The 24,191-nt window shown below is 43.9% G+C and overlaps 1 long non-coding RNA gene across 1 annotated transcript; it reads right to left on the reverse strand.

The window, feature by feature from the left end:
• Positions 1 to 22,478: 22,478 nt before the first annotated feature.
• LOC109489835 lies at positions 22,479 to 23,751 on the reverse strand. Its single transcript, XR_002142971.2, has 3 exons — positions 23,645 to 23,751; positions 22,958 to 23,040; positions 22,479 to 22,619 (listed from the first exon to the last, which is right to left on the reverse strand). It is a non-coding gene; the product is annotated as an uncharacterized LOC109489835 (long non-coding RNA).
• Positions 23,752 to 24,191: the final 440 nt, after the last annotated feature.

Consider the following 24,191-nt stretch of genomic DNA (forward strand, 5'->3'; position numbering starts at 1 on the left):
ATTTTACACCAGGATGTATTGTATAGAAGTGAAAACATAGATCCGTAAAAAGGCTGTGCATAAATGTTCCTAATAGCTTTGTTCATGTGCACAGGGGAAAAGGTAAACAAATTATGGTTTATTCATACAATGAAATACTACTTGGCAATATTAAAAATTAACTACTGATGGATGACACAACATGGAGGAATCTCACAGACATTATCCTGAGTGAAAAAGGTCAGAGCCAAGTGATTACATATTGTATGATTCCATTTATATGAACTTCTAGAACAGCTAAACTAATCAAAGAACAAAAATCAGAGCAGTGAGTTGCTTTGGGGGAAGAGAGAGGTTGGTCAGGGACACAAAGAAACTGGGAGATAAAATGTTCTAGATCATGACAGAAGCATGAGTTAAACGGATAGCTCCATTTTTCAAATTGTACGGCAAAGATTTGTGCCATGTAAATTTTGCATAAATTTTACCTTTCTTAGAAAATAGCTGTAAAAATACAGTAACAATAATTGAGCGGGGGATGGAGGATGGCATAATACTGATAATTGTAGAAAGTGAGTGATAGGTACAGGAAGTTCATTATACTATTCTGTTTATTTTGTACATGTTTGAGATTTTTCCAATAATAAAGTGTTAAAAATAAATAATGAGCCTGGATCAGGAGGAGGAGGAAAGCCAGGACACTTGAAAGAGACTTTGGAGGTGAACTTGAAGTCTCTGGTCAACTATTTGGAGGCAGGGAGCAGTTTTCAAAGGCAAACACTGAACGTGATGTAAAGTTTTGGTGGCAGAGCCTTTTCCAAAGTGAGAAACAGGTTTCAGAGGGAGTGGCAGGTTCAGGGTAAGAATATCCTGATTCTGAAATGCTGGTGGGATGAGCAGATGGGGATAAAGGCAGAAAGATGGAAGGACAGGAGAATAGCATCCTGCCTTGAATGTCCTGTGGGACCAAGGGACACTTCAGTTGCTGCAATGAATTGTCCCACGGGCCTGTACATCGCTAAGCTACTTACAAGTAGCAGATGAGTCAGAAGCCCCCATAAGTGTCTACACTGGATGCTGATGGTGTGCCAAGCCCTGTACCCCACTGAGGCTACAGCCTTGTGAGAGAGACCTGTGAATAAATATAAATTCAATATAACATGGTTAATGCAATGATAAAGGTATGAAAAGCATGCTGGAGAAGCCCAAAGTGGGGGCTCGTGGCCCAGCCCAGTTGCGAGATAAAGGACAGACTTAAACCACTGTTATTCTTTGAAGACGACCCCTGAGCTCAGATGGAGGCCCCGGCCAGCTGGTCCTTCTACAGTTTGCAAACTTCCTGGATGCTTAGGAAGCACGATGCTGAGAGTCTTAAACTTCCAGATAGCAGACCACTTGGGCAAGAATTCATACAATCATAGAATTCTGGGGGTGAAATGGACCCTGAATTAAATTCAAAGATTAGGCACTGACTGCATCAAAGACATCGTGCTAGGTGCTATAGAGGGATTCAAAAGTGAGACAAAATACAGTGCCTGACTTTAAGGAGCTCCCATGGAGACAGAGACACACTGGCTTACCCCCTGCACCTGCTTTTGTACCCCCCTTTCAATGTATTGGATTCTGGCTACAAGGTACTCAAGAGTAGATAGAAGCCACTGCTCCCCTAAGTGTGAACCTAGTGCTATGCACTATTGGCTAGAAGCCGCAGCTCCTGCGTGTGAGCTTAACGCAATACGCTGTAAAATTCAACCTTGGACAAACGGCACCATTGGCTTGCTCCTATAGGAAGCCAATCTTGTCATCAATAAGGCCCTTTACATAGTCACTGGTTTGTGATTAAACACATTTTTAAAATGCAATTAGTTATGGGCCAGAGTTACAGAAGCCTTTGAATCATAATTGCCTGATTGTTTCCAGAAAATTAATCAAGAGAACAATAATGTCCAGCTGGCTCTGCAAGCCTCACCACCAACACACACCCTAATTCCTGCAGCTGCCCAAGGTTAAAGGGACTTCTTGCTGAGGGGGCTTCTCTCCACCTCTCCAACCTTCAATGTGTCTTGACCTCTGTCTCCTGTCCACCCTCGTGGACCCTTGCTCATTGTGTCCTTTCAGATCATGGAATCTCAGTAGCACATCCCATGAGCTACCCTGTCATTCATTCATCTGTTCTTTCACCCATTCATTGATTCATTCTGTGAATATTTCATGTGACTCGATGAGGCGTCAGCCCCAGTGCTAGACAGTGGGGATTACGTGATCAACCGGGGAGTCCAGGAGCCATAGCGCTGAGAGAAGATATTAATCAGATTATCACGCATGTACATGACTGCACAGTGTGAACATACAAAGAGTTGAAGAAAGAACATTCCAGGCCAAGGAAACAGCAAGGGCAATGGTGTCAGGGGGGAGAAGAGCCTGGCAGGGTTGAGAAACTGACACCCAACAGCCTGGTGAAGGAGGAGGAACAGGAACTGCATTGAGGTGAGAGAAATAGCAAAGGGCCAAATCAGGCAGTAACTTGTAGGCTGCAGTAAGGCGTTTGAATTTTCTTCAGAAGGTGGTATTTCAAGTAGGGGAGCATGACACCACCATCTATGATGTCAAAGAGTTGCTGGGGGCTACTGGGTGGAGAAAGAATCCAAGGGAAACAAACCTGGGGACTGAGGGCCTGTTCGGAGGTTACTACGGATGCCCAGGCCAGTGGAGAGGGCAACCTGCCAGGGGAGAGTTCAGGTCGCCTGCACTGGAGGGTTCCCTCGGGGTTGGCCTTGCTGTACTAGAAAGTCCCGGGCAAACAGGGAGAGATTGGGAACCCCCCCTTGCCCCCCCAGGCAGCACAGGATGATGTCACAAATGCCAGGACGCTAAGTGGAAGGGTGTGGATGGTCCAGAGATGGAGGACTTTTGTTGATGGACTGGACAAAAGGCTAAAGCAGAAGAAACACTCTCAAGTTCTGGCATTTGCAAGCAGGTGGGTAAGCCTTCTATTGAGAAGGAACAGACTGTCTCGTTTCTCTGTCTCAGGCTTTTCTGGGCAGAAAGCAAGCTGACCAAGAAGAACAGAGGGAAAGAAGCACCTTTTCACTGCATAGTAACTTCCAGGATTTTAGGCAAATTCATGTCTTACACTAGGGCCAACGTCATGGTCAGCCAGGAGTTTCCTTTGTGTCCTGTTTTCAAGGTCGAAGAAGTGTATAAACTTGATGAAGATCTTCACAAAATCCCTGCCAATTAAAAGAGAGGTGAGGGGGCAAACAGAAGGAGATCACACGATCACCGTGACGGTGGGTAAAGCCAATGCCTCACTATGCTCACGGAATAAGTGAATGCCGCTGCGAATGCATCACTTGGCAGGGAGCTGATGTCTCCCTGATGAGCGGGCTGTGTGGTGCGATGAGCAAAGACTTTGGGCTTCAAACCTGCCTCAGTCACTTGCCAATGACATGACCTTGGCCAAGCTACCTAACCCCGCAAGCCTCTAGTTCCTTGCCTGTGAAAGGAGGATAAAACCTACCTTACAAGGTTCTGATGAAAATCAGAGAGAAGGCACATCCTTGCTGCTGTGTTACAGGCTTTCAGTAAGGGTTCCTGCCTCTGCCTGTCTGCCTCACTCTTCATCTGCACAAGGACGATCTCCGTTACACCTGCTCAGAGGATCGCTGTGGGTATCAAATGAGATGATCTATGTCAGGGCGGACCGTGACTCCTGGCACACTGTCGGAAGTAAATAATCATTGACTACTTGCTATTATTAATAGTAGGAGAAGCTGCTACTGGCTCTCCCCACTCTCCCATTCACTTCCACTCGTGACAATATATGTGTGTGGATCAAGGGGACCCTCAACTTGCACGCAAGTTAGGTTGCAAAGGTAGCATGTACAACGAAAGTCATAGTTTTCAAAATTTCCCTTGAAAATACACTTCAGTCCCCAAAAAGTACTGTGTATTTGGTTTTCTACACAAGTCAGTATCTATGTATAAATGTGTCATGCATTCAGCAGCTTACACTACCTAACAGAAGTTCTAAATGCAAATTTCACTTTTACAGTGTTGTGCGGGATTTTAACATTTTTGCCAAGCACACGCAGTTGAATTCCTATGGGTTAAGTCACGTGTGCTGTGATTCCACTGTGATTACCAAGAGTGAGAGTCTCTTCGCAAAGCTAGTGCTTTTCTACCAAAGCTTAAAGGACAATGGAGGTAAAAGCTCAAGAGAAAATAGATGTAGTTTTCCTAATGACATCACAGTCACAATTAAAAATGTAAATAAGCAAATCATTCAGCTAACTAAATACAAAAAAGAGCTATACCCATCAGCATTTATTGAGCAACATGTATTGATCAATAATCAATGTGTAATATATGCCGGACACTGTGCTAAGTGCTTTTTCTGCATTTTCCAGAAGCAGCACAGCCCTGTGGTTAATGCTCTTGAATTAATTGCTTGGGTTCCAATCCTGACTCCACTATTCTGAACCTCAGTTTTCTCATCTGCAGTATGGGAATAATAACAGTATCTGACTCATTGGGTTAATATAATGGATTAGTAATCAATGCAGAGTGCCTCGAATAATGTTTAGTCTATAGGAGGCACTCAAATATGATCTTTCTTTATCATTACTTCATCTGTACACAAAAACCATGAGGTAGAAAAGCTATTCCTTTCACTATTTTACTGACAAGGGTGTTAGGACAGAAGGCTTAGACAGTAATGTTTAGTTAGTATTTATTTTGAACCCAAGACATTCCTAGCACTTCACCTAGGTTCCCTCACTTAATCCTTACAGCAACCCCATGATGTCAGGGCTGTATTAATCCCCCTTATCAGATGAAGACCCCAAGGCTTGGAGGGACCACTGATGAAGTCTGAAAAATTAGTTTGGAGAAAAGCCCAGCTGAACTCCTAAACCAGGAGACAGAAGCGGTGCTTATTCTAAAAATAACCTTTCTCAGCTCATCTCTATTCTCAGTCAAAGGAGATCATCGTCCTTTCGATCTGTCTCCTTACCTCTCTTGTTCCTGGCCTAACTGTTGTGTGGTGTGGTGAAACCAGTGGCTTTTTCACTCCCTCCCTCAGCAAGTTCACTGAGAGTCTGCTGTGCCAGCTACTGGGGATGGTGCAATCTAAGCTCCCTCCCTGTCTATACTGCACTGGAAACTAGAAGAGAAACAATGTCCCGTGTAACATTTATCCACACGCATCATCTCTCGAGCTGCCTCCTGGGAGACGGTCCCCTGGTAATCATGACTCAGCCCCCAAAACGTTGACCGTGTGAGCTCTTCCTAACAGCTCATTGATCCAACCAACCGGCTCTGATTAGCTCTCCAACCAAGAGAAGACTGTCCAACCAAGATAGGGCATTTTCAACAAGGGAAAATACAGATAAGTGATGATGCATTAGAACTTGTGGTAGAGGCTTAATCACTTCATTTTTCTCTACTTCTGCAGAATGATTTTTAAATATCTTCAGGTTAAACTGGTTCACCTGAGTTGTTCTGATTTATGTCTGTGCCTCAAGGTTATTGACCAACAAACGGGTCAAGGCAGCAGTACTAAGTTCTGGTCAACCCAGAAGTGTCAGGAAAATATCTGAGTTTTTCCGTAAGTGTTCTTAGTATTTTCCCCAAATCTACATGTTGTGGTCATTAGAGAATTGAACCAGAAGCTTGAAGAGTCCAGCTGTAATCGTGCTTTGCCTTGAAAACTCATGTGATGTTAAGCGGGCCATTTCCCACCAGCAGCCTCAGTCTGGTCTTTTCTCATTAGAGTCAGTTCTCTGTTAATACCCTTTCAAGACTGATACCCTTTGTGATTCTTGAATTGGATTTCTGAGAATGTCCTGGTGCCCCAGACACCCCCTGACCCATCGGGCTTCACTTTGTATGTTGCTGATGGAACTAACACTCCATGTTCCCGTAGATAAGAAGAGAGGTAAGGAAAGTACCCTTAAGCTACAAAAACTGCACATGAGCTCGTCACTGGTTGGTAAGGAAGGAGTTGTTTGTATACATTGTGTTATAATGATGGCTGTATTTGTTTTCCTCATCATAAGATGTTCAAGGAATACCTTTGAGTCCAACCAAGTCAAAAGGGGAAGGCATTTTTTAACTTCGGCAACCCAACACACCATTTGGTCCCAAAGAAGGCGTGTACTTTCATATGACCCAGAGGTGTGAGATTAGCCAGGCAGCTGGGGTTATTTCCATCAGGTTCTTCCTCCTTACCTCCCTCTCTCTTCCAAACCTTATCAGCAACCTACCTTAAGTAGGTATTTTGGTACCTAGGATTCCAAGAACTGCACCAAGCTTCCACCCTGATGATTTAGGCTTCCAGAGCCAAACCAACAGGATATAACTTGTTCTGTTCCCACCCCACCAAAAGAATAAAAGAAAATTTGCCAACTATGGTTTGCATGTGACCACAGTAATGCCAAAGAGAAGAGAGACATGATGGAAAGGAAAAGACAACAAACCTGCAGCTGCCGTGTCTACCCATACAGCGTGTGTGCCCATGCGCGTAGTACGCACCCTTCACTTCCCTCCCTCCCTCCTCCTCCCCTTTCCCTCCGCCCCCCCACATCCGTCTCCATTAGAACTTCCCGCATATGAGGCCCAAAAGCATAGGAGATAATCCAATTCGGTGCCATTAGTTTCTGAAAAAGGACATCTCTCAATTTCTGCCAAAGAAAACAAGACATCTCTCCTCCTCAACTCCTTGTCTAGTGCCAAATCAGTCACCCTCTTTCCCAAACTTTAAACTCTAGTCTCAATCCTGTTTGTGATGATGACAACAGTTTGCAAATTTGAATTTCAAGTGGGTTTTTCATGAATCAGTAAAAACAAAATGATGAACTGAGCGTTCTGCTTCTAAATGACATCGAGTACCTTGGTCCATGGGGAGTCTTATGATCTAAACTATACAGGATATAGCAATTAAATGAAATTCAGATTATAAGCATTAATCTTCCATTGCTTTTTCCACTTAAGTATAGGGGTTTTTAAAAGACTAAAACAGTGACTATTGGCTATAAATAATGTTAAAAATTAACATTAAAAATTATATCTGTGATGTCAATTTTTTTTCATAAGAAATATTAGCTTGGGGATAGGAAGCAGTGTTATGTGCCTGAAAGATAACGATATTCAAAACCTTGGTACCAGTCAGCTCTGCAAAAAGCAGTTGTATGACCTCAGTTGAAATATAATTTCTTTGAGCTTTTCTTTGCCCTTTATTCATTTGTAAATGAAAGATTTGGGCTGGATAGTTTCCAAATTTGCTTTAAAAATCTAAATTATGATAACTTTATTTTAATTATAACTGATGCCTTCCTCATGCCTTTTGCCCTCAGTAATTGCCACTTAAACTAATCCTGACCCTATCCCAGACATTGATTAAAGTTCTTTTTTGCTACCTCATCCTTTGGGGTATAACATCAATAGGAAAAACTCTGGGAGTTCAGGCCAGCTGAATACAAAAAGCCCTTCCTCATGACATCCTCCCAAGATCAGAGAGCTTCTCGCAGCTTCTGGGGAGGGCACCTTGGTTTAAGTAATCATCCCTGCATCGATCTTGATGAGCTGATAGTGAAATGTGTACAGAGGAGTTTCAGGCCCCTCCTTCCCCTGATGTGCAGGGTTACAAGGGAGAGAGAGAGACTGCCAACCATCCAGAGATACAGAGAAAGCAGTAGACACATAGGAGATATTGACCTGCCCTGCAAAACTCGATGACAAGTTTTCCAAACCTAAGTGGCAACTTCCTACTTCTTTTTAATAAAGAACTATTGTCAGCTTTCCAACATGTCTTCAACTGGCAGCTGCTGGCCCGGTATTAAATGAACCAAATATACTGTGCGTCTCTCAGAATGTATTTTTAATCTACAAGCTTTAAAACCCTATGAATAAGAGACTATTTCTCAGAAGCTGCTCTCAGAAGGAATTTGCTGTATCCGTAGCAATATATTTTAATATGATAAACAACTTCTTTTTCCTAATGTTGTAAGTAATTTATGCTCATGCTAGAAAAAATTTTAAATACAGAAAAGTATGGAGAAGGAAAATTAAAATTGCATTTACCCAGAATTCTGGGTTGTTGTTTTTTTAACAATGTGATGTGAGAGCATGCACATCCGTGTATTTGTTATGTGCATTTTTACATCTATTGTTATAGTTGAGATCACGCTGGAGCTGTAGTTCTCAGTGATGCAGTGATGACACATCCATCCATCTCCTCAGAACACCACATCAAGCAAGGCTTGCTGCTGCCACGTTAGGGCTGAGAGCATAAGGAGCTCTGCCCGGGGTTAGCTGTGCCTGGGGAATTTCCTTGTACCAGGTGCTTTGGAAAACTCACAGATCTCATGGCAGCAGCTAAAGGGACTTCTACTTGGCACACATCACAGTTTCCCATGCTTCCAGAACAGGTCTGATGCTACCTAGACCCCTTCAAAGACACATTCCTACACAAGACTATCTCTATATTTGCTTAAGCCAACTCTGAGTTTGCAAGTGCTTTCGAATCTCTTCTGAAATAAGTTTTTGACAACTTTGCAGGGACAGTGGTATTGGAACATCTTGTTTAGCTGGTCAGAAAGCTTTTCCCAGCCCTTCTACTCAGTGTGTACTCAAAATTGCAGAGGAGTTTATATCACATGAAATAGTCATTAATCCTGGCTTTGATGCAGCAGGCGTGGGGAAGGTCTACGTCTTCGCTGAATTGCTATTCCATGAGTCCTTATTACAAACTCTGGACGACATGCTTGGTGCCTGCTAGGCATTGACTCTCACCTTGGCACCTAGCACCATACCTCAAAAAGGATGGGTGAATTGATTTTAATGTAATCACCGAGAAAAGAACTGCTAATTTGTACCACCAAATATCCCACAGCCACTCTTTGGTTCTATCTTGGGAATTAGCTTCAAGGCAATTAGAAGGAACAAGGTAACAGGAGATGAGTGAAGAAGCCATGGAGACAAGAGCACTTGCCCTCGGATCACAGCAGGGGCTAGGGTTAGAATGCAGACTTTGGGGTAAGTCACCAAGTCCCTTGCTCCATTTGACCCTTTGGCACCATCCTAAAGAGTTCTGCTCCCTTCTCTCTTTTGTTTAGGAAACTTTGGCATTTTGGTTATTTCATTAACTTCAGAAGCATTTTTCGAGAACTTAATATGTGTAAGTATAGGAAAAGTCGTTCACATGGTCTAGAGCTTTGACATATGTACTATATAAGTTGGGCAGAACTGAATTCAAACCTCAGCTCTACTTTTTACTAATTCATTACTTTAGGCAAGAGAATTGGTCTCTTTCTGCTTCAGTTTCTTCATCTATAAAATGGGAATAGTACCAGAATATATCCTTCAGAATTATTTGTTTCATCTAATATTATCTTTATTATTGTAGCTCGTGCTAGACACCATGAATGGTACAAAAAAAAAATGTGACCATCAATGCAAGGACAGTAGACGCACTATGAACCAAAAGAAATTAAATGCCAAGTGAGCTGGTATGTGCTCAATGGATTCAGAGAAGGGAGAGTCACTAAGGGCTAGGATGATCCATAAAAGTTTCAAGGAGAAGAAAGGACTTCAACTGTGTTATAGAAAAGATGTACCATGAGCACAGGGGAAGATTTGGTGGAGAAAAGTGTGCATGGAAGCTGTAAGAGTGGATATAGCAAGGAATAAGTTTGAAGCCAGGCTAAGGAAGGATTGACTATCTAACTAACCAATGATTTTAGATTTCCTCTGTAGGCACACAGTCTAGAAGCAGGACATCCTATAAGATTGGTTAGGGGTCCATATCTGGCTTCCTCTGATTAGTCCCAAGTTAGCAGTAGGGACAAAAATTAGGGAAGCTGTCAGTAATTAATCAAGTCTTGGCTAGTTGGGGTGAATTGTCACAGAAGTTACTGTTCAACTTCCTGGATTGTCATCAGAGATAGCGATCTGGCTTCCTGCAAGTCTGACTTACAGTGGGCTGGCTTCCTGGTTTGTTTATTGTAGATAAGGGGGTTGGTTTACTGGGCACGTTGCTGCAGCTTGTGAGCCAATTTCTATTTTTACATATGGTCTGGGTATTGTCTGTTTGTATATTCAATCTCCATCTAGCAGAGAAATATGCTGAAAGAGGTTATGGAGACAGGAGCAAAACAAAAGAGATTAGAGTGATGAGAGTTGGGTGGGGGAAACCTACTTTAGAAGAAGTAGTCAGGGAAGGCATCTCTGAGGAGGTGACAACTACGCAGAGATCTTAAAGATGAGAAAAGGCTAGCCATTTTAGGGGCAGACAGAGACCATTCCAGGCAAAAGGGCAGAGAAAACACTCTGCACCAGAAAGAGCATAGGATGTTGAAAGACACGAGTAAAGATCAGTGCAACTGGGTAGCAGTAAGTATGGGAGAGGGCATGAGATGAGGTTTGAGAAGTAGGCAAGATTCAGAGGGGACAGAGCTGTGAATGCCGTAGGGGAGAGTAGATTCTGTGGGTGTAGGGAGCTTAAGCGAGAGAAAATTAAGGAAGGTGCACAGTAGTCCAGGTGAAGGGTGGTGGTGCAGTGGTCTGGATGAAGACAGTGGGAAATAGAGATGAAGAGAAAGGGTAAGTTCCTTGAGATGTCCTGAAGAAACAACAAAGAGGACTTGCTCACGGCCTGAAGAAGATGGAGGCAGTGAGGGATGGGGATAAAGGGAGGAAAGATAATTCCAGTGATCGTAGCATTTCCTGGAATGGGAATACTTGGTCAAGAGGAAATAGGTTTTGGTGGGTGGGGGGAATCTGATCCCAAAGTTACTGGTTGGTTTAGCTGAAAACAAATCAACAACAAAAAAATGGAATCGCTTGACATTGAGTGGTCCAATGACCTGATCTATCAGCCACACTTGAAGTATCCCATATCATCCTACACAAGGTGTGGTCCTTTCCTGCTTATAGTCTAGTGGAGATGAAGAGAAGTGGCCAGTATCAGGTGAGCTAGTAGTTGGTAAGAATGAAAACTCTCTCAGCTCTCGACCTTGCTTTCTACTTCATGGACAGAACTAAAGCCATCAGGAGAAACCTGTCAGATTCCCACCACAGCGTCTGCCAACTGCTGGCGTCTAGACCCATGTCTTGTGTCCTCTGTCCTGTTACCACTGGAGAGTTTTTTGTGCTCCAGTCTGAAGCCAGTTCCTCCACCGTGCTCCCCATCCCATCTTTTCTCACCCATTGAAGGACATTGATCCGGTAATTCTCTTCTCTCATTACTGGGCTAGTCTCATCAACAAACAAACCCACTGCTCTTGCTTCCATCATCAACAAATAATTGGAAATCAATTTTAAAATCTTTGTTTCACTTTGACTCTATGTCCCCTGTCAGCTGATGTTCTGGTTCATTGCTCTTATTTTCAGGAAAACTTCTTAAGAGAGTTGTCTCTTTTCGATGTCTACAATTCCACTCCCCATTCCCTTTATTTTTTCCTGTGCTCATCTGTATTGAGATATAATTTACGAACTGTAAAATGTATCCTTTCTAACTGCACATTTTTATGAGTTTTGACAATGCATATAGTCACGTAGCCAACACCAAAGTCAAAAATATTTAACATACCCATTGCCTCAAAAACTTCCTTTGTGTCCCTGTCTGGTCAATCCCTTCTCTCCATTCCCCTCTATAGTGACCACTGATCTGATATTTGTCCCTATATTTTTACCCTTCCCAGAAAGTCATATAAGTGGATTCGTGCAGTCCTACAACCCTCTTTCTGTGTCTGGTGTTCCTCTCTTAGGACAATGCTTTCGAGAGTCATCCATGTTGTTGAACATAACGTCAGCTTGTTCCTTGCTGGGTAGTATTCACGTGTATGGCTGTACGACAATTTGTTTGTCCGTTAACCAGTTAATAGATTTGGATTGTTTCCTGGTTTGGGCAATTGTGAATAAAGCTTACATAAGCATTTACATTTGCAGGTCTTTGCAAACATTCCTTCCTGTCTGTGGCTTGCATTTTTATATGTTTAGCACTATACTTTCAAAGAGAAAAAAATTTTTAATTTGGATGAAGCCCAATTTATCCATTTTTTATAGTTTGTGTTTTTTGTTGTAGCTAAGAAATCTTTGCGTAACTCAACATCACAAGGATCTCATGCTTTCTTCTAAAGATGTCATAGCTTAAAGTCTGACTTTTGTCTATGGTCCCCTCAAACTTAGTTCTCGTTTTTGGAACACGGTGACGTGGAAGTTCAGTGTTTCTGCACGTGGCTGCCCAGGAGGCCCTGCAGTGTAGATTTGAGAAGGTTATTCTTTCTGCACAGAGTCCTTTGACATCTTTGTCAAAAATAGATTTTACATAAGTATATGAGTCTACTTCTGGACCCTCTATTCTGTTCTTTTCCCCATATATCTATCTTTGCTGGAACACATTATTTTAATTACTGTAGCTTGATAGAAAGTCTTAAAATTAAGTAATGTGAGTCTTCCAGTTTTGTTCTCCGCCCCCCCCACCGGTTTTGTTCTTTTCTTTAAAATTGTTTCAGCAATTCTATGTCTTTTGCTACTTAATATACAATTTAGAATCACATTGTCGGGGCACCTGGGTGGCTCAGTCGTTAAGCGTCTGCCTTCGGCTCAGGGCGTGATCCCGGCATTCTGGGATCGAGCCCCACATCAGGGTTCTCTGCTAGGAGCCTGCTTCTTCCTCTCCCACTCCCCCTGCTTGTGTTCCCTCTCTCGCTGGCTGTCTCTCTCTGTCAAATAAATAAATAAAATCTTTAGGAAAAAAAAAGAATAGAATCACATTGTCTTTTTATATAAAAATAGCCTGCTGGTGAGGGCCTCAGAGGGGAGGGGGGTGGGGAATGGGATAGACCGGTGATGGGTAGTAAGGAGGGCACGTATTGCATGGTGCACTGGATGTTATACGCAACTAATGAATCATTGAACTTTACATCGGAAACCGGGGATGTACTGTATGTATGTAACATAATATAATAAAAAAACCGGGGATGTACTGTATGTATGTAACATAATATAATAAAAAAACATTAAAATTTAAAAAAATAGCCTGCTGGGATTCTGACTGGGATTACATTGAATTTTGTAGATCAAATTAAAGAGAACTGCTATCATAATCATAATGAGATTTCCAGTTCACAAGCATGATAAGGCTCTGCATTTATCTAGGATCTCATTTAATTTCTCTCAGAAATGTTTTGTAATTTGCAGCATACAAATCTTGCACACATTTTGTTCGATACAGTCCTAAGTATCTCGTGTTTGCTGATGTTACCATAAATAGGATTGTGCTTCCATTTCCATTTTCAGTTGTTCTTTGCTGGTACTTAAAAATAAAATTGAGTTTTATATGTTGATCTTGTATCTTACGACCTTGTTAAACTTACTCGTCAGTTTATTGGCTTTTTTGGTTAGAATTCTTACTCTTTTCTACATCCATAATCATGTTGTCTGCAAACGAAGATAGCTTTATTTCTTTCCTTCCAATTGGTATTCATTTTATATGTTTTTTATTGCCTTATTTCACTGCCTCAGTCTACTAGTAAAATGTTAAGTAAAAGAACTGAGAGTTCTATATTAAAAATCTTGAGTTATTTAGGAAAATCCTTCCCCACCCCCAAGTTCCATGCTCAGATGGTTTTCCTGGTGAAATCTACCCAATATTTAAGGAAGAAATGTAACCAATTTTACACAAACCCTTAAACATTGAACACTGAATATTAAGTATGATGCTGTCTCTAGGTACTCAGTAGTTAAAGAAGTTTCCTTCTGTTCTTAGTTTGCAGAGCCTTTTAAAAATAATTTCATCACGGGGCGCCTGGGTGGCTCTGTCATTAGGCATCTGCCTTTGGCTCAGGTCATGATCCCAGCATTCTGGGATCGAGCCCCGCATCATGGGGCTCCCTGCTCAGCAGGAAGCCTGCTTCTCCCTCTCCCACTCCCTCTGCTTGTGTTCCCTCTCTCGCTGCCTCTCTCTCTGTCAAATAAATAAATAAAATCTTAAAAAAAAATTTCATCACATTATTTTTCTACATCAATTGAGGTGATCCTATGATTTCTTATTTTTAGTTTGTTAATTAATTACTTGATTCAAGAAAGAGATTGTTGAGCCAAACTTGCATACCTGGGATAAATCTAACTTGGTAATGATGTACTTATTATCTTTTTACACGTTCTGAATATGACTTTCTAAAATTCTGTTGAGGATTTTTGTGTTCCTTTGATCTGTAATTTTCTTTTCTTACAATTTTTTTCTTCCTGGTTTCGGTTATCTGGATAATTCTGGGCTTCATAAATGACTTCAGATGTGTTCTTCTTCTAATTTCTGCAAATATTCATAAAAAGTGGTTTAATTTCTTCCTTAAATGTTTAGGAGATTTTACCAATAAAACCATTTGATCTTGGAGTCTCTTTAGGAAAGATTTTAATGATGAATTCAGATTCTTTTAGGTATATCCCCATGCAGATTACGTGTTTCTTCTTAAGTAATCTATGGTAGATTATATCTTCTGAGGAATTTATCCATTTCATCCAACTTAGAGAAAATCAGCAAACTCAAAATTTGTTTCTTTGAAAAGATGAACAAAATTGACACACCTCTAGCTACAATGATCAAGAAGAAAAATGAGGAAAGACTCAAATTATTAAAGTCAGGAATGAAAGAGGAGATCCAGAATAGCAGGACAATCTTATAAAAGAACAGAGGTGGCCCAATTTCCAGACTTACAGAAACTACAGTAAACAAGCCCGTGTGGTACCGGCATAAGGTTAGATATATAAATCAATGGAATAGAATTGAGGGTCCGGAAATGGAACTTCACATTTATGGTCAATTGATTTTCAACAAGGGCGAAGACAAATCAATTACGAAAGAATAGTCTTTTCAACAAATATTCTTAGAACAACTGGATATTCACTTGCCAAAGATTGAAAAATCAATGGTCCAAATGGATCCTTACCTTTTACCTTACACAAAAAACAACTGAAAATGGATCATAGATCTAAACATGCAAAGTCTAAACTATAGACCTAAAAACATACAACACTTAGATAAAAATATAGAGTAAATTTTCATGAACTTGGGTTAAATGATAGTTTTTTAAAATAACACCAAAAGCACAAGCATCAACAACAGAACAGATAAATTGGACTTTATCTCAACTAAAGACTTCTGTGGTTCTTAGGTCACTGCCAAGAAAGTGAAAAGATAATCCACAGAAGGAGAGAAAATATTTACAAAACAAAAGCTGACAAGGGACGTGTACCTGAACATAAAGAACTCTTACAACTCAGCAATAAAAACACAAATAACCCAACTAAGAAATGGGCAAAGAGTTTGAATAGACATCTCTCTAAAGAAGATATTCCAATAGGCAATAAACACATGAAAAGATGCTTGGCATCATTAGTCATTAGGGAAGTTCACATCCACTAGGATAGTTAAAATCAAAGAGACAAGTAGTAATACGTGTTGGTGAGGGTGTAGAGATACTGGAATCCACATACATTACTGGTAGGAATGTAAAATGATGCACCCACTGTGGAAAACAGTTTGGCACTTCCTCAGTAGGTTAAACATAGTTACTGTATGACCCTACTGTATGGTTCTCAAAGGTGCATACCCAAGAGAATTGAAAACATATGTCCAAACAAAAGCTTGAGCACAAATGCTCCTATCAGCATTTTTCATAGCGTAAAGTGGAAACAACCCAAATGTCCATCAACAGATGAATGGATAAACAAAGTACTATATAGCCATATTCTGGAATACGGTTCAACAATAAAAAGGAAGAAAGTACCGATGCATGCTACAACTTGGATGAACCTTGAAAACATCACGTTAACTGAGGAAGCCAGTCACAAACGACCACATTTTGTGTGATTCTCTTTATATGAAATATCCAGAATAGGCCAACTCTAGAGGTATAAAATAGATTAGGGGTGGCCAAGGTCTGGAAGGGGAAGGATCACCATGGTAGGAATGGACTGACTACTAATGGGCACAGGGTTTCTTTTGATGGAAATGTTCTAGAGTTAGATTACTGTGATGATTGCGCAGCTGTTTGCATAGACCAAAACCACCGCATTTTAGATGGGTAAGTTACACACTACAGTATGTGAAGAGCTCAGTCAATCAGTTTAAAAAAAAATCATTCTTGACTCCTTTCTTTCCCAATCCATGTCCAGCATATCAGGAAATCCTGTTGGCTCATGAACCTTTGAAATACACCCTGAGTCCAACTACCTCTTGCTCTTCCACCTCTCCTTCCTGGTCTAAGCCGCAGCGTCTCTCATGAGCTTCTGCAGGAGCTCCTAAGAGATCTCTTTGCTTTATCCTTGTCCTCCTACAATCTCGGCACAACAGGCAGCGCGAGCCTTTTAAAATCTAGGTCAGATCATGGCCCCCCTCCGCTCAAAGCCATGCAATGATTAACAAAATCCAGCAGGGGGGAAACTATGGGTCCAACCCATCTAGTACTTCAACACATAACCTGTAAGAGAAAGAAAAGGATGAGGAGGACACGCAGGCCAAAAGTGACTTAAGAAACACACTCTCGAGACCAGGGATGAGATGCAAACTTAGAGAGACCCGGCAAGTGATCAACAGAAAAGTCAGGAGGGTGGTCACAGTTGTGCAGGGGCAGGGAATGCTGATTGGGACAGGGCCCGGGGAAGCGCTTCTGAGGAGACCGGTGAAGGTCCTTCTTGACCTGGAAGGTGGTTAAAAGAGTACAGACCTCATAATAATTCACCAAGCTATACGTTGGTTTTGTGTGGGATGCTGTGTCTTTTGTTTACAACGAAAAGGTGAAGAACACACCTCCATATGGTTCTGCATATTCATAAAAAGCCAAGGTCTTCAAATAGTTCACAAGCCTGCACAGGACCTGACCCATGGCTGCCTCTCAAATCATTCCTCGCTTCCCCTTTGCTCCTCTGTGCCCACCTTTCCTCACAATACTCCAGCCAGCGTCATCTCCCTGCCTTTTCTTGAACATTCCAGGTGTGTTGCTCCAGCTCTCCCCTCCGCCAACACATCCCTCTGGCTAATCCCCAGCCCCATCAAGTCCGCTCAGATCTCACGTTCTGGAGGAGGAGTGCTTTGCAGCCTGGTTTCTGTAGCCATCTGCCTTCCTAGCTTTACCCTCTCGTTTTACTCTTTTCCACAATCTCTATCACCTTTTACTGTCAGATAGGCTTCAGCTATTTTCTCTGCCCATCTTTGTGGTCTGTCACTCCTCCAGGACATAAGCGCCGTAAAAGCTTTATCCACAGATGCATCTTACATGATCAGGTAAGGCTGAGTCAAGCCCTGAGTGACCTGACTGGTAAAGGTACACCGAGCCACTTCCATATTTACACAGCAAAGAAGAAGAAGCCAATGGAGCCAGCCTTCCATGATCCTTGTCCCCATAGACCAAAGAGGACTGATGACTCTGAAGGGAGCTGTGGGATACCCTGTTGCAGAGGACCTGATTCTAGACTGCCCCCAAGCGGTTTTCTATTCTGCAGCTCTATTCTAAAGGGGGTACGGCAGGAAGCCCCATATGTCATTAGAACCTAGGAGGTGATAAGACCTCCATGACAGGAAATAGAAAGGTGAGGGGAGATGGCCTCTGAGCAGCTCTTTGAAAGCCTCACATGCTCTTGTGTTCCGGGAGGACCACAGGGCACTCTGTCAAGACCCAGAGAAGCCATGGTTGGCACGTGTACGTGCATGGGCTCTGTGGATACACACAAAGCTGCCCGGGCGCCATGCAGAGCTGTTCCCTGCAGGCAGGCACTCAATAAATATTATGGCATGAATATGCTAATAGCGGAAACCCACCCAGCTGCATTGACCCATGAGGAGAGAGAACGGGAGTTGCGAATACATCTTCTTTTTTGTAAATTCTGCCTTTTAAAAGCAACAGTGTGGTTCGGAGTGAGGAGCCTGTGCTCTGGTGTCGGATCGTTCAGGTTCTCAATGCAGCCTGGCCACAGGGCCGCTGGACAAGCCTGGGCAAATACGTGTTGTAGGAGTGCCTGCTACAATCTTTATGAACTCATATTTTATATTTGAATATAAGATTTTACATTTGAAAAGATTCCTTGGTGCATTTGCTTTCTTTCCACCCCCACCCTCTACCCCACGCTTGTGCCCCACAGCCCTTGTGAAAATGCCCGGTCTTGCATTGTACTGGAGATTTGACTGTTGTTATGTCTGGTAAGTTATGCAGATAATAGAACCACCTCATGGAAGATGGAGAAAAGAAAAGAAAATCACTCCTATCTAACCAGGTCAGCGTAGTGGCTGCAGGCATTTTAATATCATTTTTTCCAGCACTTTCCTCATATATATTTATTTCTTGAAGACCTAATATGTGTGCTGTTATTTCTCTCCATTTTCAGAAGAGGAAACAGTAACACAGAGAGGCTTCATAGCTTGCCCAGGACCACACCTGGTCAGAGCTGGAATTGGAAGCTATGGAGTCAACTGCCAGTATGTGTCCTGCTGTCATGGCAAGTGAACAATTTCACATTCTCGGAGGGCTGTCTTAGTCCATTTGGATTGCTCTAACAAAATACAACCGGTGACTGGTTGCTAAACAGCAGAAATTTTTGCCCCGTTCTGGAGGCTGGAAGACTGAGATCAGGGTGCCGGCATAGTTGGGTTCTGGTGAAAATCCTCTTCTGGGTTGTGGACTGCCAACTTCTCATTGTATTCTCAGGTGGCAGAAAGGGAGAGCTAGCTCTCTGGGGTCTCTTCCATAAAAGCACTACTCCCATTCTCGAGGGCTCCACCCTCATGACCCAGGTGCCTCCCCAACTCTCCACCTCCCGATACCATCACATTGCGGGTAGGATTTCACATACTAATTTGGAGTGGGGACACTGTTGGAGATGGGCATGACTGCAGGTAGACCTGTGAGCTGGGCCTGAGCAATCAGAGGCTTCTTAGCCCCTTCCCTGGACTTGTCGTGTATGTTCTGCCCAACAGTCTAGGAGCTGTTTCAAGGACACAGCCTTGAGATAGGGTAATGTGTTATTGAGACCATCTGAATTGCCTGCAAGACTGAATCCCATTAAGGCTTCTGTATAAACTTTTAAGATTCTGTCAGGCAGGTGCAGAGAGCTACTTGTCTTGCAGCCACCCAAAATGACCTCATTCACAATTTCCCTTGCATATTAAACCTGTCACCTACCAATTTGGAGGGGTCTGTCTCTTTCTTCCATCTCTCCCTGTGCTCTGTGGACAAGAACCAGTTTTTAATTTTACCCAGGAAACTCCCGAGGTTGGGAACCAACAGACACAAACATTCAGATTAGAGCAAAGGCAAGAATGCCCTTCATGTAAGAAACATGGTCATAAGTATTCATTTTAATGTCCATCAAGTGGTTATATCATGGGCTCCTAATCACTTCCCCTACTTTGGAATCCTTACATTGTTTTAAAATTTTCACTTTCATAAGCAAGGTGAGATAAATATCTCTGCACACCAAGTCTTTTCTGTGGTTAGGATTATTTCCCAGAAGTGAAGGTACAAGGTCAAAGCTAGGAACATGTACTTGGCTCTGGATCCTATCACCCAGTGGTTTTCCAAACTGATCCACTTCCTGTCAGTAGCCAGCAGCCTCCTGACTGGGCTTGGATGTTTTTCTCCACTGGGGGCTGGATGGGTCCCAGAAAGCTCTATTTTTACCAACCCTCCTGGTGATTCTAATGCTGGCCAATTGTGGGAATGCTTGACCTCTCCAGTGTCTTCCTTTTCCAAGTGAACATTTTGGATTTTATATGAGTTAACTCTTTGCCACTACCTTCAAAAACAAATCCATGAGAGTACCTCCAATTAAACAGACGTGGTTGCAAACGCTCATTCATTCAACGAATTCAATAAATGCATATGGGTGCTGACCGAGGTGCTGGACATTCAGGGGTGTACAAGACAATGTTCCCACTCCCACAGGGGTCACATTAAGGTGTGACATGGAAGATAGTACACAAGAAAAGAAATAAGAGAAGCAGGTGATTTCAGAGAGTGAAATATGCTGTGGAAATACCAAAATGGAATAACGTGATAGACAGCGGTGTGGGGACACGGGGGCGTGTACTTTACACAGGGTGGTCAGAGGTGATACTCTGTGGAAAGAATGATGTGTCGATCTGCCAGGAAGCATTCCGGGAAGGAAAAACTGCAGGCTTGAAGTGTCGGAACAACAGAAGAAAAAGCCTGCTTCTCTGTAGCTAGGAGAGTAAGGGAAGGGAGGCTGGGTCAGATGATGGAGGCCCTGAAGGTCTTGGTAAGGAGTGATGGCCTTTGCACCCTGGTCTGACTCAAGCAAGGGAATGATGCGCCAAGATGCACCACGTTAAAAGGTCCCTGGAGCCCATGGTGGCAGGAGGGAGTGGGCAGGGCCAGCAGCAGTTAAGAGCTTATCCAAGAAGCTCCTGCAATCCAGGCAGGAGCAGCTGGTGGTTCGTCCTAGAGTAATGGTACTTGGGATGCAGAGAAGTATAGAGGCCCCAGCCGTATCTGGAGGCGCGGGGATTGGGGCGCTCCACGCAAGAGCTGGTATCTCGTGTAGTTTGAGCGAAGAGCAGACATTACAGGAATCCCCTGGATGAGCAGAAGGTCTTGGGCTCTAGTTCCAGGCCCCTTGATTACCCAGCCAGGTGACCTCGGACAAGTCACTTTGTGGCTCCTGGCCTCACTTTCCAGGGTTGAAATAAACATGTAAGATCACTTCTGTTTCTAGCATTTTCCTATCGATTTCTTGATGTAATGTTCTCTACATAGCTCTTCCTTCAGTGAGGGCTTGCTGAGTGCCTACTGTATACCAGCACTGTAGCTGGTGTCAGTGGATGAGTCCGACACTCAGTGTCCCCTGTGGAGCTGACAGGCTGGGAGAGGCAGCTGCTGGTAACAAGTATTTGTGCAAGGAACTGCGTAATAGCTATTGTGGTAAGAACTACAAGGGAGAGAGGGGAGTAGCTTGACTGGAGGTAATGGAAAGGCTTCCCTAAAGAAGGGGCATTCCAGCTGAGGTGTTTGGTGTGGGCACTGTCTACTGAAGGTAAGTCAAAACCTCCTAGGCCATGTCCTGTGAACTTGGACTCTGCAAGCCCTGGTCATCTTTATAGTCAGTGCTTGCGAGACAAGCGACCCTAGCCCAGGCCTGCCACGAGGGCCACGTGCTCTGGTTACCTTCTCTCGTGAGGTCAGCTAGTTCTAGTTCAGCAAAGTCACACGTTTTTCCTAGAATCGAATGTCATCAGGGGCATATTCTATGGCCCGATGTCATGATACCCCAGAGTGAAGGAGGCATCTGGGGACACACCAGGCACCTTGTTCTCTTTCTCTGCCTCCACTTAGGGTTCTGAGAGGGAAGCCAGTGGCTGGGACTCCTGGGGCCAGATTTGGACCATCCGTTTGGAAAATAGGCACCGTTCCCCATTTCCAATTCCAAGGATTATGTCAGGAATGAGTCTCTTCAGTAAGAGGCAGGGAATAGCATTTCAAGTTGCTCTGGTCATTTTTGGAAGTGATGACTCCTTTCTCCATCTGCCCCCATCTCCCCACCCAACTGTCACACAAAGACACAGAAACAAGGTCTTTAATGGGGAAGGGTCTTGGAGCTAATGTCCTGTCTGCCTTAGCAGCAGGAGCCGGAAAGTGACCACACTGCTTTCTTTCTCTTTGGGGGATTCTGTACAAACTCTCGCTGTGGATGGGATCGCCCACTGGCTGGGTGCAGGGCGTTAGAATCCCGGCAACACGGTTGAAGGAGAAGAAACCCTTTTTTCGGGCCTGAAACAAAGACAACTAGGTCTCTCTCTCCAGGGCCTGCCCCCAGTGAATCAAGAAAAGACCACCCAACCCATATGAAGGGTGCCCTGTTCTCCAATTGGTTCTCTAATCAGGAATGCTGAAGTCATTTTTAAAAATCCATCATTAAGGGCATCTGGGTTAAGCGACTGCCTTCGGCTTGGGTCATGATCCTGGAGTCCTGGGATCGAGTCCCACATCGGGCTCCCAGCTCAGTAGGGGCTCTGTTTCTCCCTCTGACCCTCTCCCCTCTCATGCTCTTTCTCACTCTCTCTCTCAAATAAATACTTTTAAAAAACCATCATTATGAAATATTTCCCTAACCCTGAATAAGAGCCCGTGGCCCCCACATCCTCCTCCCACCCCCAGCAAGACAGTGCGTTGCCGTGGTCAAGTGAGCAGATTCTGATGCCGGAGTGCTTGAGTTCAAATGTTAAACCTTGTGACTTCAGGCAAATCATCCTGTAAGCTTAACATTCCATATCTTTATATAGACCTGATAAAAACACACATATCACGGGTCATTTTTTTAAAATTGAGATATATTCGACAGATAACATTATATTAGTTTCAGGTGTACCGATCATTACCTTTTAAATTAAAGAATGAGCTGATGTAGGTAATGGGCGTAGCATAGGGAAGAGCACAGTCACTGATGTCACGGCATAACCATGACAACTTCCACTGGAATTTCTGCTTCTGGCTGTCGCTGTGGCCCACTGGGGCTGGTCTCGTCACTGGCTACGGAGCACATAGAAAGAGCTGCAGATGGGAAGCAGGAGATCTGCTGCCCCCTTTCTCTGTGACCTTGGCCAAGTCTTTACATCTGACACGCAGGGCCTGCAAATGAAAGAATTCAATAAAATGGACTCTAAGATCCTAATTAGCCCTTTATCATTTCTCAGGAGGGCTCCTATTAGTCACGGGAAGGAAGGTAAAATCTCCAAATTACTGGTGTACTTCTCAGGGCTTCCTTATCCCTTCCAGCATCTTCATCCCACAGCACCCCCCACCTCATGCTTCCCCTGGGGCGCCCGGTAGCCGGGGAACACCTGCTCACTGCAGGGTTCCACCCACGGGACATCGGTGGTATGAGCCACTCTGGAGACACTTGTCCTGGCTTTCTTTCTTTGCAGATGGGGAAACCAAGGTCCCACGATGGGAAGGGCTCTACCCACCGTCACACAGCTGTGGGTCCGAGAGCCGGGACTGGAGCCTGCTTTCTCTTACGCTGCTGGCCACACCCACTGCTTCTTCTCTTCTACCGGAAAAGGAGTAGAGTGCAAGGTAAGGCAGACCCTTGGACTCCTAACATGAGGAGCCTTGCGTGGAATAGAATGACCTGAGCAAAGGTAGCTGGTTCTTTGGCTCCTGAGGCCAAAGCACAAAAATGGAGAGACCCGTCTAGCTTCCAGTTCTAGCCCAAGCTGGCTGTATGTTTTGAGTAAACTACTTAATCGCTCTGTGCCATTTCTGTATCTCAACCCCAGCGATTTGGAAAGCTTGACTTCCGCCCACCTTACTGATCGTTATACAAAAGGGCCCGAAGGGGAGAAAGCCTTGTTATAAACATGAAGCCACTCAGAGGGATGGTTCAGCTCCTGACATCTATGGAGGGAATCTGTTGGAAGCTTTATGCCCAGTCCCCAGAATTCTGTGCTCAGCTTTGGAGTTTTCTCTTCCAGTGAGTGAACAAAGCCCATTTAGAAACTCCAACCTACCCACCAGCCCCTGGGGTCTAGGCCCAACACCTGGATTTGTGCGGCCCCGAGATGAAAGTGCCTGCCGCCGGATTCAATGGGCTCATTATGCTCGGCTAATTCCATAGCAGAACACTGTGTCTTTGAGGGCAGCACTGGTCCTACCTGTTCAGAGTCAGCACGTTCTGGTTGCTGGGGGATGAAGGGAGAGCAGCACACAGCACATCTCACCATCGTAAATGCCATTTCAAGTTAATTATTAGCACGTACAGTAGGACTGTAGGCAAACTCTGCGCACACCAAGCACCCTTCCCATGGAGGCTGGCGGACAGCGCATAAGGGGGTCATTGTGTGCGCTGGGTGAGGGAGGGAGGGAGGGGAGCCTGCAGATGCCAAGTGTGGTCTCATAGCTCACACACTCAGGAGGGGGGACGCTGGGACACCGTGCCCATGCTGGCTCATTTTCCAAGACAATCTATTTACATACACTATTGACACTGGGGTACTGTTACCGAAGGTGGAATTTGTGTCACTCGCTAAAAGAACCCCATCTGCCTAACCTGACATTACAGACCATCAACCAGATCCCACGCAAACACAGTCCCCATCTCTGGCCAGAACCGGTTCTTTTGTAGCCAGAGCCGCCGTCCGCCTGTTGGGGAGTCGTGCGGACCTGTCTGCAGACTGACAGTTGGAGGGAGGGTGTTTCTAA

This window comes from Ailuropoda melanoleuca, chromosome 16 (genome assembly GCF_002007445.2).
Source record: "Ailuropoda melanoleuca isolate Jingjing chromosome 16, ASM200744v2, whole genome shotgun sequence".
Classification (NCBI taxonomy): Eukaryota; Metazoa; Chordata; class Mammalia; order Carnivora; family Ursidae; genus Ailuropoda; species Ailuropoda melanoleuca.